At 46.0% G+C, this 18,117-nt stretch overlaps 1 protein-coding gene across 4 annotated transcripts in view; it reads left to right on the top strand.

The window, feature by feature from the left end:
* The first annotated feature begins 3,975 nt into the window (after positions 1-3,975).
* The window catches only part of C8H1orf21 (chromosome 8 C1orf21 homolog), a 129,469-nt gene continuing 115,327 nt past the window's right edge, over positions 3,976-18,117 (top strand). The window contains exon 1 of one of the 4 annotated variants that reach the window (XM_049809476.1): positions 3,976-4,178. The gene's annotated coding sequence lies outside the window, so the exon portion shown is untranslated. Of the gene's footprint in view, positions 4,179-7,188; positions 7,446-14,209; positions 14,334-14,462; positions 14,510-18,117 lie in introns of those variants that run through there. The other 3 variants (XM_049809477.1, XM_049809478.1, XM_049809480.1) reach the window with 3 other exon arrangements.

The raw sequence follows: 18,117 nt of genomic DNA, 5'->3' as shown, positions 1-18,117 counted from the left end.
CAATTCTCCTCCAGTCCTTGGGGATGGAGGAATGGCTTCATCACCCCGGCTGTCAGAGTCCTTTGAATATCAGCACTTTTAGGAAATAGTTCAATGTTTGGAACTATTATTCTTAAAGGGAAAACGAATCTGTTGTTGTACAGTTTACGTTAGCGTCTCCCAGGCAGGGTCTAGACGATACCAATTAATCAGAATCTTTAAACTGTTCCTTGGCAGCAGTTTGTGCAGCATTTTAGTTTTTCTTCAGAATTCATGTTAATTGGTAAAAATGTGGAGTAATTTCATCTATTTATCTGTAAGCCGAGCCGTGATTTCTCGAACTTCTCCAATTTCCTGATACTTCATTAATGTACCAGGAGGTCACCAGTACCTTTCAGAGAACAAAACAGGAAAACTTAGGCATTTGCAACAATTTTCAGGCTTGGAACACAGACAGTTGTTGTGCTGGTAACAACTACCTGATTAAAGTAACCGACTATTTTTTACCAGCAACAAGTAGGACACAGGCACAACATGTATACCTTTGGCATAGACAAGCGAACTGTATTCCCATTTTTAGGAGAAAAGAAGGCAGATAGATAGATCCCTACAAGCATTGTTGTACTGATATAACTTAGGCAACATGTGTGATGCACACACTGATTTCACTGCGGTATTCTGATGAAAGCCAAATAACTTTTTTTTTTTGCATAAATGGGCCAAATTGATATTTCTACACCACTGTTTTAACTGCTCTCTTAAGAGGCTTGCTGTTTCCAGCCCTCTCTTTTACATTGCATCTTCAAGGCTTGTTCAACACATACACCAGCTGTAAAACTTTTAACTCTCCCTATGTAGTTAGTGTTATTGTACTGAAAACGCTCTTCTCTGAATTTAAGTGCACTATGACAGTATAATGTGAGTACAAGCGTGAGAAAACAAGTCCATATTCCCACTATGATTGCCTCCACGTTGGAAATAATCAACATCAGTCTGGGTAAAAATCATCCTCTAGTCAAACGGATTCATCAGAATAGAAACAATGCATAGATCAAGCCAACAAATAACCTCTCATAGTGCAAAATTTCAGACTTTGAGACACCCACTCACCAGCTTTAAAGCCTGCTGGCATTGTTGGAGATTGCGCACATCACTCTCTCTGCTCCATCTACTGCGTTGCTGTGTCGGGGTCAACATGAAGGAACTTCCCACTGATGCCAGAGGTAGCCCTGCTTGGAGAGGGTTCCCTGACGATAAGCCTACGGGTTTCAGTGGCACACAAGCTATTGCCTTAGAGAAGAAAGGGTCCCAAAATTTAGTGTGGCAGAATTTGGCCCAGAGTTGGAGCTTCTTTCAAAAGAAGACAACCAGGTGCAATCTCTGGAGCCACTGACTCTCTCAATACTCGTTTCTATCCTCATCCTTCTCCTTTCCAAGAGTTTTGAGGGGTTTAGGTGATTTCTTTTTTTCTTATAATAGTAATTTTGTCTTTGCAGATATTTTTCTCTGGCTACTTTTTAGTCCATAACTTCCCCAGATCCAAGTGAATTCATTCCTACAGCAGCAGGAAAACTGAATCGGGAAAGCTGATTTCTTTCGTGCTGTACAAAAAGGTCAGGATGAAAGTTGTTGTCTGCTTCCAGGAACGACTCCCAGCTCTTGGTTTTGATATTAAAACCATAATTTATTCTTGGGGTAATGAACTAATACCTGGTTTGGGTACCACTAGGCAGGGATGGAGCACCAAGCTCAGTTGACGTGGCCTACGCTTGGTACCAAAGACATTCTGGATATCAGAAGTTGTTTACACCGTTTATCATTTTCCAGCTTCTAAAAATAACTCTCCAGTGTGCAATGTCTCTTCTCAAAAATGAGTAAAACAAACATGAGAAATCAGGGAAGTAATTGTTTTCTGCTTTTAGATGTATCTTTGACTATGTAAGAGTGGTAGACAAAGACTTGGTCAATTAAATTTGTGCATAAGGAGGTGGGTTTACATGTAAATAATTATATTATGAATGTTAACTAGCTGCACACATCACAAGGAAAACATCAGAGAGGCTTGTTTGTGGAGGATAAACAAAATGTGTCTGCTTTATGCTGTTCTTATATGGCCATTTTTATTGGAAGCACAGTTTATAGTGGCATGGCAGTCATATTTTTTCACTGTAAATGCTCTGCGTGTCTTTGGAAACAGTATCAGGCTCTCTGCAGTGAAAAGGGTGAAAACCAAAGTTGGCCGACTTCGAAGTTGTCAACCTAGAATTGAAATTATTCCCTCTCTTGGAATCTCTTGATGTTGTTTATGTCCACCTTTCTGGTAGGGATTTCCAATGCAGAGAAAAATAATTCAATTGCTAGAAAGATGAAGGTAGAAATGACTGGAAATGGGATCTTGCCAAGGATTTGGCAAACTAACTTATTTATTTTAATATTTTCATAATGGTGAAGGAAAAATGTCCTTCGATGAAAACATATCTGCCTGGATTATTGAAAGATACTAATATTGTAAGTGATGAAAAGAATGTAGGCTTGCTAGAGTCTTTCTAGTTCACATGGTAGCACTTCCTGGCAGAAACAATCTAAGAAAGGTTTTATAACAGGATCTTCCAAGAAGCTTCACCTCAACCTCCTTTTTTTTTTCAGTCAACAGTCATTTTCCTGAAAAACTTATGCTGCTGTGAACACAAAACCACAGTTTTGCCTGTGAAAATTTGGGCACATGCTGCAATAAAGCTGATTCGCACTGCGTTCTTGGGAAAAAAACTTGCACGATAAGGTGGAGAACCACTCTGCTGTCCCATTGCTGAGTGGGAGAAGGACACCAAAACCACAGGGGTCTGCATTTTTGCACCTCTGAGCTTACTTAGATGCCTGGTGTTCTCCCACCGCAACGTACTCAGACTCCTGCCCTGAGATACTGTGGACCATGGATGCTCGAGAGCTCTCTGGTGGGTGCTGTGGCTTCCTTCTCCCTCAGGAGAAGACAGTCCACCCACCGAGGTGGGTGCAGACTTTTAGGAGAGGGAGTGGGAATGTCCTTGTGCTCACCGCTGGCCTTTCAGGGTACTGAACTGCTCACACGAACACCGCACTTAAAACCAGACAGCGTATTAACGACAGCTTGACCTGAAAAAGTCCTATCCCTGCACTTTTTCCACCCCTGTGCGCAAACAAGATTTCTGTGAAGTAATTAAAAAGCACAGCGCTGATAATCACTGCGACTTCATTCCTAACAGTCAATGGAAAAGGACAAATTGGCTAGCGGGCAATTTTTTTAAGGATTTCCAAAATGACTACGAAAATGACACGACGTTATCCTTGCCTGTTAGTCGTGCTTGAAACAAAGCTTTTGAAAGGGCACATTTTTAATGCTAATTTACAACGGTTTCACGGGCAGTTATGAGACCCTTCATTTTCATTAAGGACACGCCTTTATTTTTAAAAGTCGTCTTCAGCATCCGAACCAAATTTGCACCTGCCCTCTCAAAAGAGGCCTGCGTCCCCGTCCCCAGCGCCAGCCCCTCCGCCTCCCACCGGCCCCGAGGCCGAGGGTGACAGGGTGTCGCCTGGCCCCTCCAGCCGGCTGGCCTGAGGCGGCGGCCGTGAAGGGCACCCCAGCACCGGCCGCCGCCTGAGGTGCCGCCGCCGGAGGCGCCGCCGCCTGAGGTGCCGCCGCCCGGCTCCTCGCAGCCCAGCGGGAAGGGCCGCAGCGGGGCCCGCGGGGCGGCAGCGGCCGCTGCCGCCGCGCAGGCCCCGGCCCCCCCGCCCGGGGCGGCCGCTGGGCGCCGCTCGGTCCCCCCCACCCGGGAGGACCGAGGCGGGGAGGGGGCCCCCGGCTCCTCGCGGCCCCCGCCCCCCCCCGGGCGGGCTGCGGGCTCGGCCCCGGCGGCGGGAGGGGCGGGCGGCACGCGGGGGCTCCTCCTCCTCCGCGGCCTCTCCCCGCCTCCCTGCCGTGACGGCCGGGCGCGCCCCCCGCTCCGCGCCGCCCCTTCCCCGCCTCGGCCCGCCCAGGCTCCCCGGAGAGGCCGCTCCGCGCCCGGCTGCCGCCGTCGCCGCGGCCGCGCTTACAACACTTAGTTGGAGCCGCCCGGTCCCCCGCGCCTCCCCGTCCTCTCCAGCCCGGGCCCCGAGCCGCGCCCGGCGCCTGCCGGCGGCTCTCCGCGGTGGGGGAGCAGCTCCGAGCGGCGGCTCCTGAGGTGAGCGTCCCCCGGGTGCCGGCGGGGGCGGGCAGCCGCGGGCGGGGGGCCGGGGGGCGCCGCTTCTCCCGCGGAGGCCCGGGCCTGGGCCGGCAGCGGGCGGGCCGGGGCCGGGCGGCGGGCCGGGATTGGGGTCTGGGTCCGGAGGGGCCCCCCCCCGCGGGGCTGTGCCCGCCACCGCGTCCCCCCGGCCGCTGCGCAAGCCTTTTTATTCCCTTATTTCTCCGTATCCCGACCGCCTCCCCCCCCCCCCCCCCCCCCCCCACCTCCCCGCCGCCTCCGGGCGATGTTTTATTCATGACCCCGCCGGGCTTTGTACGGGGAGCGGGCGCCTTCCTCCGCAGTTCGCCAAGTGCTGCCAGACCCCGGGGCTGGGGCGAGGGGGGCGGGCGGGACGGGAGGGGTCGCGGCCTGGAGGCGAAATGGCTGCAGGGTGGGCAAGGTTTTCCCATCCGGGCGGGCAGCCCGGGGTTTGAACGGCATCTGTTTGCTTTGGGGGGTGCTGGCGTTGCCGCGGCTTAGAAGTGGAGTGGGGGGGTGGGGGGGAGGAGGGTGTCTCTTGCTGCATTTCCCTCCGTAGCTCGCTGCAGCTCTGCCGACCTCACGGAGAAGAAACAAGTCACTGCGAGGCTTTCTGTAGAAGATTTTATATGTATATATCTGTCTTCTCTTTCAAGGGTTCAGCAGCAAGCGTGTTGCAACACCAAATGCCTGTAAGCCAGGCGGCTCTTACACCATCACCGAGTTAACTGTAGATGTCAGACTGTGCTTGCACTGATGTGATGTCAGATTTGTAATAACGCGCAGAAATGGTGAATTCGGTGCGGGCTGAGCGTGATGGAGACGGCAGGGACCCAGCTGGCGTGGACAGACTCGGTGGAGCCTCTTTCTTCCCTGGTGCAGGGTCTGCTGTGTAGGTAGTCCCCCGGCAGACTGTAGGGGCTACTGGGATAATTGGTACAGATTCGGGGGTGTCTGCGGACTCAGAAGAGCAGCTGTTTGTGCCTGGAGCAGAGATACTTAGCTTGCTTTCCCTTACGAAGGTATTCAGATATGTGTTGGTTAGAGAGTCATTCGCTGATGCCTGTCTTGTCAGTAACTTCTGTGATGAGGCTGCCACCACGGGTATCAGTCAAGAGGATGAATGTTGTTGCGTGCAGTAGTAAGCTGGCTGTGATCAATAGGCAGTTTCATATTAGCCCCCGATACTGCCTCTTGATTTCTCATGGACTGGTAAACTAAAACTGAGAGGTGCTGAAACATGTTCCTCGCCTTATTTGGTTTCGCATTTGCCTGCCCTTCACCTTCCCCATGTCCTGGTTGCTTGGATGTCAGTGGAAAAATTCTGGTCCCAAGTCTGTTCAGAGATTTAAATTTGTGTGGTTTGGTTTTGCTTTTCTAGCTTGCTGTTTGATAGTAGTCATAAGGCTACGTGTTTCTGAAGATCTCCCATGTATGGGGGCTGGAGGTGTTTGCCCTTTGGTACAAGTGGAGCACACCGATACTGCTTGATGTTGTTTAACCTTATATTATCCTAAGCGTTGTATGATGAGGCAGCTTGATTTGTTTAAGACTTTGTGATGATGCAATACAATAATAATTATAAATCTTCTTATTGTCTGAAGAACCTTTAAACACTACTACTCTGTCTCGGGAGGTACTTCGTGTGTGCTTATTTCCAAGAGGGACAGGCATGGATGAGCAGTGTTTGATATTAGTCATGTTCATTTTGGGGTGGGAGGGCAGGAGCAGTTTGGCACTGGTACTTTAAGTTGTAATTTATGGGTGTGATGTCATGCGGTAGATAAGCTTTTATGAGATCTACCATGTAAATTATGGCCTTTGTTTATATACGTGCAATTACTTGTTTTGAAAATCCACGCTGTATAGTTTGCTTAATAGCCTGCGCTGGAGCTGTGAATAAGATCTAGCAGAATGTGCTTTAATTGCACAATATTGTTCAGCGGTTGAAAACATTTTGCTTTACCTTGTGCTCACAGCCCGCACCAGGTGTGAAGTTACTACGTTGCATCTGCACGCTGCAGTATGTCTTGTACGGCTGTGAAAGCAGTGGCCAGGTGCTTTTATTTTCTTCTTTCTCCATTATCTGTTTCTTTTTGTTTTTTAAAAGAAGTGGGGTGCTGAAATGAGTGACTTCAACTAATCCGCGCTGGAGAGAGCAGCTTGGTTATTTAAGGCTGCTGTAGTTTGTTATGCAATCAGATTAACAAAGGTTGAAATGATGATTCAACTTTGGGTAAACAAAGAGATATCTATCTATCTATCTATAACATCATGGATTAGGGCAGCTGTTTACATGAGAGAGATGTGCTGCCGTTAGCGTACTGCAAATACTGGATAAAAACACAATGAGTGGACACAGTAACATAGTAAATAAGTTTTTGGTAAACTTCTTGGGATTATAACGCGCTTACTATTGATTGTCTGTACTCTAGGAGCTTCTGCGGTGTGTTAGGTACTCCCTGCATGCATGGGCAAACTTACTTTCAGCTTCATTTAGTTGACAGGCAGAGGCCTCGGCAAACGTTTTTGTGCACAGCCCAATGGTGTCTGGGGTGCTGTGCGGGCTCTGTGCTAATTGCAGTGCAGGTGTTGGGTCTAGGAAGACGACCAACGCTCAACTGGAAGCTTTTTAGATTAAAAAAAAATAAATAATTCCAGACACGTTCGCTGAAGCTGGCAGCCCCTCAACCAGTCCATTATTAGTTGGCTATTTCTTCTTGTTGTCGTGGAAGCAGCGTTGCTGCAGGAGAGATTTTTAAGGCTTGTCTCCCTGAATCTGCTCAGCGAGGAGGCGATGACGTGCGTGCTGCGTGGCAAAGGTCGGTGCAGGCATCGCTGGTGTATCGGAGGTGAGACCCGGCTGGGAGAGACGAGAGCCGATATAGAAAGGGGAAGGTGGAAGCCTGGGGTGCAGGGGAAGTAGCTGGAGCGCAGGGAGGAGAGGGAGGTGTTTATCGGCGTTACAGCAGGGACCTCTCTTTGCGCCTGTGTGTGCAGTGCCTCACTCGGAGCCCCGTCTGCAGTTGCAACGCGGTGATCTCGCATGGGCTCTGGTGCTCTGGAAGTGGACCTTGCTCTAAAAATACTGTAGCGTGAAATATGCCCACTGTTATTATGGTATGCAATGGCATCAATTGTTTGGGGGAAAGGAGGAATAACTGACTCCTGGCAGTCAGTTTTCCGGAGGCCTTCCTATTCACGTGGAGCCTGAGCCCTTCCAACCTTCTTGTCGTTCAGGGAAAGGTAAGGTACCTTCGAGGATGCTGCTCTTCCATCCTTCAGCGGAACAGGACTATGCTTTGGATACACATTCAAAAATACTCCGGAAGGGGGTATTATTATTATTATTACTACTACTACTACTTATTTCTTTGCTGACTGTGTTTAATTCTACATAAGCAGGCATCTAGTTGCAAACGGAGTTCACAGGTGCTTGCAAATATGTATCACTATGCTACTGGCTGATCTTTGTGCTGTATAAGGTATTTGTGACTAAATGTACAGAAGCACATTTTGGGTATACGAGAATCTAAGGAGGTGCTTTTGGGAGCAAATTATATTGTTAAGACCATATAATTCTAGGATGTTCAGAGGAGCGATGTGGAATGTGATATGATCAGTAATTTTAAGACTGTTTCTTTTAGTGGTACTAGTTCACTTCAGCTCCGATTTATTAACAGGTTGGTATCTTGTCTTGGATTTTGTGAACTGAGTAAGAGCAGTTATTCTTGGTCAGACTAGAGATCTGTCTAGTTCAGTATCTTTTCTGATAGGGCCACTTATAAGTGCATAGGAAAACTTTAACTACAGAGTTATCCTCCTTCTGGGAAGCCCTTCCAGCAGTCACCGCTCTAGGAAGTTTTTGGGCTGGCAATTCCGTTGAGGCTGTTGTGTTTAATAGCTGCTGATGTATTGTTTTATCTGAAAAATGTCTCATTTGTTTTGAAAAACTTTATGGCATTAGTGTTCACAACAACCCGTGTGGCTGAACTTCTGATATAATTGTGCACTCTCAAAAGGATTTTGTTTTATTTGTTTTATGGCTTGCCATTTGAAGTGCCTGCCCTGTGATTTTACCTGAATTCTGGAAGAATATCTTCCTTCTTAGATTTTTTACACAGAAAACTACTATGTATGCAGATGTTAACAGGTCTTAGAACATGTATAAAGATAACTGCTATATGTTTGCAGTAAGGTATGCTCCCAGCCCCATTTACAGTTGCCTTTCATAGATACGTACCGTTATGGCTGCCACATTTAGGTGATTGCATGCAAAAAAAAAAAAAAAAAAAAAAGTTCAGATACAAGAAATGATGTGATTTCTGCAGCTATACATCCTGTACATAGATTGCAGTGAGTCTTGATTCAGAACAACTCAGACGACAAAAGAATTGCTGTATGCCAAGGAGTGACTTCAGCAATGTTGTTTGAAGTTCTTGCCAAAGTAAATCTTTGCAAGGTATCTGGTGCAACATTTTAGGGGATGTGGAAGGATGCGGAGAACAGAATTTAAAAATTGTATTAAAGAGCTTGATGTTAAGAAATACGGATTCCAATAGGCGCAGGATCATGCAGTAAAAACAATGACTTGGTCTCTGAATTGTTCTTTAGGTTAGCTTTCAACATGCTAGCCTGGACTATTTCAGGAATAGGTTGGTGTTAAAAAGTTGTGTTTTAGATTCCACTTTTCCTTTGCATGGCAGGGAAGCAGGATCTTTTGACTGTGAATTGACCTACAGGATTTGTTATTGTACTGGTGGTCCAGGAGTCTGTCTGGGTTACAGAGTTTGTTGTACTAGACTTTGATACTGGTGGTAACAGCAGTTATGTTTGGTGTATTAAAAGAAGCCCTCCAAAGTTTGGTAATTTATTTATTATTATGGCAGCTTCTGAAATCCTATTGATAAAAATGGGTAAAATTTTCATGTTTTTAAAGTAAACAGGAAATCCTCATCTTGTCATTTCTACTGTTATTCCACCCTTAAGCCTGTAAACTTATGATTAAAGTGGGTGGAATTTCAGCTTACTGGTTTACGGGTGGGATAATAGTAGAGAGTGACCAGACAAATGTTTTCTGTTTGTTTAAAAATAGAGACACTTATATAATGATGCTATCTATACACAACAACAGTAGATGCATATGGGTAAGATCTCTCCAACAACAGTGTTCATCCAACAGCATCCCTTGCCTGCATGTCTGCTGTCGCTTGCTTCAAAGGAAGGTAATTCTGAAGTGAAGAGATGCCAATGCCAACTAATTTAACTGGAGTATTGGTCCAGTCCTGAACAGCCTTTAGGCAGGGCTCGGGATTAGAGATTTGGAAAAAATAGATTTTAAACCATTATGAGCTCTTAATTTGTTATCCGAATCAGGGAAAACCATTCTCTCTCTTTCATGGAGCACTATCTATCTGTTTGTGTTTTGAGTTGTTTGCAGAGATTCATCTCAATGTGTGATGTGTGCTTAGTAAAACTGAGACCCCATTTTTGAGAGCGGAGTGTTATTGCTAATAAAAAAACCCCAAAACAGAGAACATGTCTGAAAGCATCAGGATTGCATCATGTTCTTTCCTCTTACTATGGAAGCGGCCTCAGTTTGTTTTCCTTCTGCCTCTGTATCTCTAACAGAAAGTAATAGAATTTATCCATCAAGTTTGGAAAAAGTTAAAAAGCAAGTTCACTTGAAATATGTATTTAATAGGAAAAATTTTCCAGGATCCATATATACAGGTGGGCATTTTCCCAAAAGTGTGTGTTAGGCGTTAAGGCCGTAACTATGTTGTTGCTAACCAAAATTCTAGCCCTGAACATATCTATAAATACCATAGCCTCACCCCTTTGACTCTGTGAAATGATATGTAGCTGGGTTAATTTCATACATCAGGACATAAAAGGATCTTGGTGAACTTGTGCTTTTATAATAAACAAGAAAAAGTTTATCCAGGTTGCCCAGTAGAGGAGTTTATTCACACAAAGACAGCTCTTTATTCTGTGAGGAGGGACTTACTTTTAGTCTTTTCTCCTTAGGATTTTTATCTCATCCCATCCAAAGTTTTTATTAATAAAAGCAAAACAACTTTAATGTGATTATGCATGCTTGGCAGACAGACCTCTGTGTTTTAGAGTCATGGCTAATTAGATTTGAGGAGCCTGTGCAATTTAGTATATTGGGCAGGGAGATTGTTTTAGCAGGAAGAACCAGAGGAAGGAGCAAATTGCTCTCCTTCTCTTTCTTAGGGTGGCGGCAGCATTTTCTGTGAACTTTGCAGGTTTCTAGATGACGTGCTAATGCTGGTGTGCCATTCTTGGGGAAACAGGCTTGTTGAAGTTTGCCTATCTGTTTGGAGAATTCCTTTTAAATTGCTCTTAAAGTTCTGAATATCGGATATTTGCACATCTCCACTAGAAAACAGTCTGAGGGAAGAATCGGCTGGTAAAACAAAACAAATGCTGTCTTTTTAAGGGGTGGTAATGGGCTGGAAGCCCATTTCAGCTTCAACTTTGAGGGATGACTAAGATATTTCTCTGTTCTGGCAATACCCGATTTGGATCCTGCTGCTTAGGTTTGTCTACAAGGCCTGCTCATCTCAGCTGCATCTTGAAGGGAACACAGCTGATGTGCAATAAATGTACCAACAAAATGCGCAGGAGTTCAGTCTTTTGTTGCAGATGGATTTACGCAGCACTCCGTTCCCTAGGAAGCCACCTTCAGCAGCAGGGTGTTCTCTGAAGTAGGATGCTTAAAGATGTGGTTTGGGCTGCTGATCGTGGTCAGCCATGTGATGCTGAGGGACAGGGTACTGTTCCTTTTCTTCCAGTGCAGTTGTGCTTGCTACGTATGCACAGTAGCTGTGGTCTGGTGGATGCCCAGAGGCTCAGCTTTCTCTTCTGAGCCTTTATTTTTGCAGGAATCTGAAATAGCAGAACCAAAGCTGCTGAATAAGCCGGACTGAATCCAGGGAAGCAGATCTCGCGGCTCTCCCCTTCACCCACCACAGAAATGCATAGGGGAGAAGCTCATATGAGTACTTCAGGGACTTGTTTTATTAGCGGGTGAAAGAAAAGCCAACCAGGGTTTTCTAATACTGCCTCTGTTATTTTTACCACTCAGAGTTCTTATGGGCATAGTTGTTTTTTCTTATGACTTACGTTTTTAAATTACTACCTAGTTTTCAGGTGTGGGAGCCTATCATTTAAAAGTGTCTGGACAGTGCTACTGAAATGAAAATCAAAACCTCACAATGAATGAGCTTCTGAGATAATTTCTGTTGTTTTTCCTCTGTTTAAAAAAAAAAGAAAAAAAAAAGAAGCCGTATCCGTTCTGCTTTGGTCACGTCAGATAAGGTATATCTTTGAGATTAAAAAGTCTTGATGCTTGTGGGAGGAGCAGAGCGCTGCTTCTTTCTTTTGTCTCAAACGTTGCAGTGGAAGACACTAATTAACCACCAAACAAATTGGGTTTGGGGGAGTTTGCCTTTGCTATCACAGTGAAAATGTTTTGTTTGGAAGAGCTGCGTGAATTACACCCGCAGGCATTCATATAGAGATAAATCAGCCCCTGGCTGCCCAAAATCTTCCTGTTTCAGTCTCCCAGGAAAGCTTTTGAAATGGCAACAGCCAGTCTGCATGTTCTGGAGCAGATTGTGTACTGGAGACCGCGGCACAGCCCTGAGCAAAGACGTCAGCAGCGAGGAGTGACTGTCATCCCCAACACAAACAGACAGACTCCATCAGTGTGACAGACCGGTGAAGAGTGATGCAACACTAATGGGCAGATCATGATGATTGTCAGCTCAGAATATAGGGTTTGTTTGTTGTTCTTCCCCAACGACAGGAGCTGACTCTGAGGTGGATTTTCCTATAACTAGCATTCTGCATCTTTGACATTTTGGCAAGAGTGAGACTGTTTCCTGGAAAAAAAAAAAAAAAAAAAAAATTAAAAGGCCTCAGGCTTAGCAACAGCATTTAGGAGAATAATAAACACTCAGTCTTGTGAAGCTACATTTAGTTGTGCATTTATTTGGGGATTTTTACAAGCATAATCGAAAATTATGCACTTGACTCTTCACTGAGTTGCAGTGGGATTCAGGGGACCTAATTTCCCTAAGACTATGAAAATCCCAGGCTTTGTGATGTAATTTTTGTTGGCCTTTACATTTCCGTGCTAGTCTCTGAGCCTTTTTTCATCTACAGCAAATGCTTGCGTGCTGCAACAGAAATAGTTTAAAAGCCAATGATTTGAGAGAAGAAAAGCTGGAGCTTCTTAGATGTGTGGGGACTGGATGAAGTAGGATTAATCTGGCATTAGGGCAGAAATTTGTGGGAGAAGCCCAGTCAAGTGACCGGCTGGAGAGAGGGGGTGTTCATGAAGTCAGAGACACTTCTTCAGCCAAAGGGGGATCACACGGACATCTTTGTGGCAGGGGTTTTTGCCTGGCCTCTCCCACAGACACCGGGTAGCTGTCATGTACTTCCTCCACAATTGCTTGGCATTCTGCGAGCTCATGCCTTAAAAAAAGACTCCCGAAGTGAACAGCTTTCCAGAAGGTCATTAGAAATTTAATACTACAATTTAATGAGGTTTGTGAGTTACCTGTAACACAAATAACAGTGCTGACAACTGCTTTTCAATTATTAATTTTTGTACAGCGTGTTGTTGGCCATTAAGATGGGTTGTCTATGCAAAGTGGTTCCATAAAATGCAAATTATTACCTTCTATGTGGGTCAGAAAACATGGCATACTTGGTGTAACTCTTGTAGTTAAATAAGACTTCTTTGTTAAGCAAATAATTTAAGCACCGATTACTCTTAGCAGTGTCAAAAACGTACATGAATTCTTGCTCAGAGTAAATAAAGTGTTTTAGCTTTGAACGATGAAAGTTATTTTTGGGCCACGGGCACAGCCCAAAGCCAGGGGACATATGTGGCTTCACTCCTGGAATGGCGTCGGGATGGAGGATGACTCAGTCACCCCTGCAAATTCCTAGTTGCTCCAGAAAGGTAGTGATTTACTGCAGGTCTGTGTCAGCAGTAAACAGCCATCCACCCAGCGCTGATTCAGCTGCTCTGAAAGTGGTAGTTAAGGATGTGCACCCCGTCTTTGCCTCCTCCGTTCCTCCCAGCTCCCTTCCCACCCATCAGCTGTGGAGTCTGTAAACAAACACGTCGTAGCCTTTCCTCCCCAGTACTTTGACTGCTGGCCAGGCGGCCCGTGTGAGGCTGCGAGCAGAGATCCTGTTCTTGCAGATATACGCACGGTGCACGCCAGCGTTGAGATTTGGATGGTGTTCCTGTTGAGTCAGGGAAGGTTGACTGTGCAAAGCCTGCGGGGTTTGGTCTTCTGAGGGCGCTGAGGTTGAAGCAATAGCAAATGTGGCAGAATCAGCACATAGGGCTGTTGCTACTGGGTGAAAAATTGGTCCAAACCCTTCTAGGCCCTGCCCTGGCCTTCCTTTGTAGGCAGAACAGGTTGGGCAGCAGCATGGGACCAAAGGAGACTACAGAGAAGAAGGTGAAGTTCACCGAGAGCATTCATTAAGCATGACAGGTCAAGGACTCTTGTTTTTCTGGGGTTTATGTTGGCTTGCAGTACACAAGGAGGTATTTCTTTGCTCCTGTTACGATTAATGAGAGTAAGGCAAGTAGTTGTTTTACTGCTGGTTTTCCTCTCCTGCCTGTCCTCCAAAAGAAACCCCAAAGTGCAAAAAACCACCAGTCTAAACGCCTGATTTTGAAGTAAAGTACTTTATTTCAGATACAGGAATGATCCTACCGATGTCAAAGGATAGTGTTGGAGAATAGCATCCTAGTGGTAATACCTTCTCCCTTCTCTTCCACCCTGCATTCCCAAGAGCTTTTGCTATCCTGGGAAAGCACATGAAGAACCCATTTCCTGTTTCTTGCCGTCACAGCCCTTATCTTTTTAGTGGAGGGTAAATACCAGGATAATTATTGTGTTCCTGTATTTTTTTGCCTTAAGCCAAATGCAGAAGAAACAACTCTCTTTTCTAGGGCGTTTTTGCATCGATGTATGCTTTGAAAAGGCACAGACAGGCTGTTCTTGGCCATAATCAGTGTTAACTTCCCGAGTTAACACTGATTCCCGAGACGTGGTCTCTTGCAAACAGGAGGTAAGTTTTAATGCAGTGCTTGTGACAGCCAGAGGTGGGATGGAAGATCTCAGGTGAATTAACCATGCCAAGGAAACTATCCCAAAAAAATCTGCTGTGGATTTTCTGAGCGTGTGAGATCAGCTCCACTTTTGATCTTGGTCATGACTGAATATCCCCAGGAATTAAAGCCACAGGTAAGAATGGAGGTGGCTTGGAAGACTTCTTGGTTTCTCTTTGATGGTTGCTACCTGGTGAATCGCACTATCCTGTTTGCTGGCGGATTCTCTTAATGAGTAAATTGGTGACCTCTGTGCTTTTTCAGGTGTTCAATTTCCCATTCGTCTCTTCCTGACCTATAATTTTTCATTCTTTCTCTTTACTGCTACCAGCTCCTGCGACATCTTGTGAATGTGCCTGGATTGTGTTTTGTATTGAAATTTCTTTTATTGCTTTGAAAATACCGAGTGTGGTTGGGTATAGGAAAAAAAAAAGTAGCACGTGAGCTTCACAGTCTGCTGCTTCTGTGCATTAAAGTCAAATTCCGTGAGTTAGGTTTGGTACCAATAAGGTCTCTTCCAAGTGCAAACTGAGCTGAGTTGAGGTGCTGTCTGTGGGAATGCTGATCTGGTCACAGTGTCGAGGGGGGGGGGAAAACCCCAGTGGAGATGCAGGGACCTTACTGTATCATCAGACTACACGACTGGTTTTGTATCTTGATTTGAATGTCAAAGAAGAGATGGAAAACAGAAGTCGAGAGTGACTTTTGCCCTTAAGGTAACATATGCCTCTTGGTGGTAGGGATTGCAAACTGGCTTACTAGTCTCTAGTTCATCATTCCTACCTGGTCATTAGCCAGCAGGTCTAGTAGGTTCAAGTGTTTGGTTAGTCACCAGAGGTACTCTAGGACAAAGTTTAAAACTGATCAAAATTACAGCATTCTAAGGTGCTGTGTTCGTTGTACTTACCTGGAAATTCAGGAGTATACCCTTAGCGCTGCGTGCAGCTGCCCTTAGCAGTTGCCGTTTTTTTATCCTGTTTGCTGCTTTGTTACAGATCTATACCAGAAAGGCTTGGATGAAATGAGTGCCCATAAGGAAAGTTTTAGGGAATATTGGGAAAAAGTATAAAGCAGAACAAGCATGCACCAGAAAATCAGCTTCAAAGCATACGGTAAGAAGGAAAAAAGTGTACATGCTTCCAGATATTGCTGGAGTAGGAGACAAATGGCATGGTGTAGCGAGTGGTGTACCAGGGTTGGAGCTGGGAGACCACAGCTCTTTTTCAAAAAGAGGCTGTGGAGCTGCTGCAACTGGAGTTGCCCACTCACGTTCTTTGCAGCTGCGATGGTATCTTTGTGGAGTGCAGCGTGGTAGAACTCTGATCTTGTTCTGTGCCTTGTTATCAGAAAAATAAAAGCAGGTCCCTTTTCTCAGCATTTTCTTTTTTTTTTTAAATAGAGTGAAATCTGGATTATTTTTCTAAATCTCTTGATCAACTTGAACCTCAGTGTCTTAATTCTGTTCTCATAACAGATTTGCTTTTCAAATACTATTTTTAAGTTTGTAGTTATGAAGAAGAGTATTTTCTGTTGCTGTCTGTGACAAGTACTAATGCTCCCAGTTCAGTCCTGGGGCTGGGATGTCCATTGCTATTTCCTGATGGCTTTTGTAGCTGTTCTCTCCCTACTTCTGCAGGGTGAAGACAGTGCTGATTGATGGCAGGTTTATATTGCTAATAACTAGAAACAAGCAATTCTGACTCATTGGTGTATTGGCTTTGTGTGGCAAGGTTTTGGTAGTGGGGGGGTTACAGGGGTGGCTTCTGTAAGAAGCTGCTGGAAGTTTCCCCTGTGTTCGAGAGAGAGCCCATACCAGCCGGCTCTCGGACGGACCCGCCGCCGGCCAAGGCCGAGCCAATCGGCGATAGTGGTAATGCCTCTGGGATAACATTTTTAAGAAGGAAAAAAAGTTGGGACAGACAGAAATGGCAGCCGGAGAGAGGAGAGAGAACATGTAAGAGAAACAACCCCGCGGACACCAAGGTCAGTGAAGAAGGAGGGGCAGGAGATGCTCCAGGCGCCGGAGCAGAGATTCCCCTGCAGCCCGTGGGGAAGACCATGGTGAGGCAGGCTGTGTCCCTGCAGCCCAGGGAGGTCCATGGTGGAGCAGGTATCCACCTGCAGCCCGTGGAGGACCCCACGCCGGAGCAGGTGGATTCCCAAAGGAGGCTGTGACCCCGTGGGAACCCCACGCTGGAGCAGGTTTTCTGGCAGGACTTGTGACCCTGTGGGGGACCCACGCGGGAGCGGTGTGCTCCTGAAGGACTGCATGCTGTGGAAAGGACCCACGCTGGAGCAGTTCGTGAAGAACTGCCGCCCGTGGGAAGGACGCACGTTGGAGAAGTTCGTGGAGAACTGTCTCCTGTGGGAGGGACCCCACGCTGGAGCAGGGGAAGAGTGTGATGAGTCCTGCCCCTGAGGAGGATGAAGCGACAGAAAGTAACGTGTGATGAACTGACTGTAAACCCACATTCCCTGTCCCCCTGTGCTGCTTGGGGGGGTTGGTAGAGAATCTGGGAGTGAAGTTGTGCCCGGGAAGAAGGGGAGGGGTGGAGGGAAGGTGTTCTGAGGTTTGGTTTTATTTCTCGTTACCCTACTCTGGTTGATTTGTAATAAATTGAGTTAATTTTCCCCAAGCCGAGTCTGTTTTGCCTGTGATGGTAATTGGTGAGTGATCTCTCCTGTCCTTATCTTGACCCACAAGCCCTTTGTTGTCTTTTGTCTTCCCTGTCCAGCTGAGGAGGGGCAGTGATACAACGGCTTTGGTGGGCACCTGGCATCCAGCCAGGGTCAACCCACCACAATTGGTCATGGAAGACAGAAGTACAATCAAATAGTGGCTGTGTTAATTTGTTTACATACAGGGGAATTATGTAAGTATCAGTGCACATTAGGTTTAGCCCCTGTGTGTGCTTGCATTCAATACCCTGGGGCCAAAACTGGGTACTGCTGAAGTCACAGAGAATTTTGCTGTTGAGCTTAGTAAGTCTAGGATTTAGCTTCTGAATGTTTAGAGGCACCATGGTTTTTTAATACTGTTAAATGCTGTAGAAGAAGGATTCTTGGGCTTTACATTACTATTAAAGCCATAATCACAGATGCGTGAAGGGACAAAGTAAGCTGAAAAGATGTCTTTCTGGCTTTCTGATTGCCCTCTTTAGAAGGTGTACAGCTCCCCTGCACATCTGGCTTTTGATTGTTCCTCCACCTCAACTCCCTGCCACCCCCAAATCCTTCCTACAGCCCCTACCTACTTCATACAGACTGGAGCCTGCAAGCACCTTGGATTTAGCATGGACTAAAAATTAATATTGAAAAAGAAGTTCAGAGTAATGGTTGGCCACCATGATGCCCATCAAAGGAGGTATTGCATGGGCTCTCTCTTAGCACTGCTGTGCAGGTGAGGTTGGCTAACTCTTTTCATTTTGGGGTGGGAGCATCAAGAGCTGGTATCGGTAAGCAGAACAATAGTATGGAGAACAGGAATAGTATGTCTGTTCATAAATGTATTAAACAAGGAGGTGGCAAGATAGAGGGCTGGAGATGAAATGTGAAGAGCTAAACAGCCAATGGCACGAGGCTGGAAACGTGAGCAGGAGAAAGTGAGACACGGACTAACAAAACTAAAAGGCACTTGCTGTTGAAAAACTGTATAAGGGCATACACGTGCTTTGCATTACTATCTCAAGGTGTGTGGTCAAGGGGGCAGAAATGATCAAATGCTTCCTTCTCCTGTTCTTCATA

Source organism: Accipiter gentilis, chromosome 8 (genome assembly GCF_929443795.1).
Source record: "Accipiter gentilis chromosome 8, bAccGen1.1, whole genome shotgun sequence".
Taxonomy (NCBI): Eukaryota; Metazoa; Chordata; class Aves; order Accipitriformes; family Accipitridae; genus Astur; species Astur gentilis.
The sequence above is the reverse complement of the archived record's forward strand: the minus strand, read 5'-3'. Positions and strand labels throughout refer to the sequence as shown.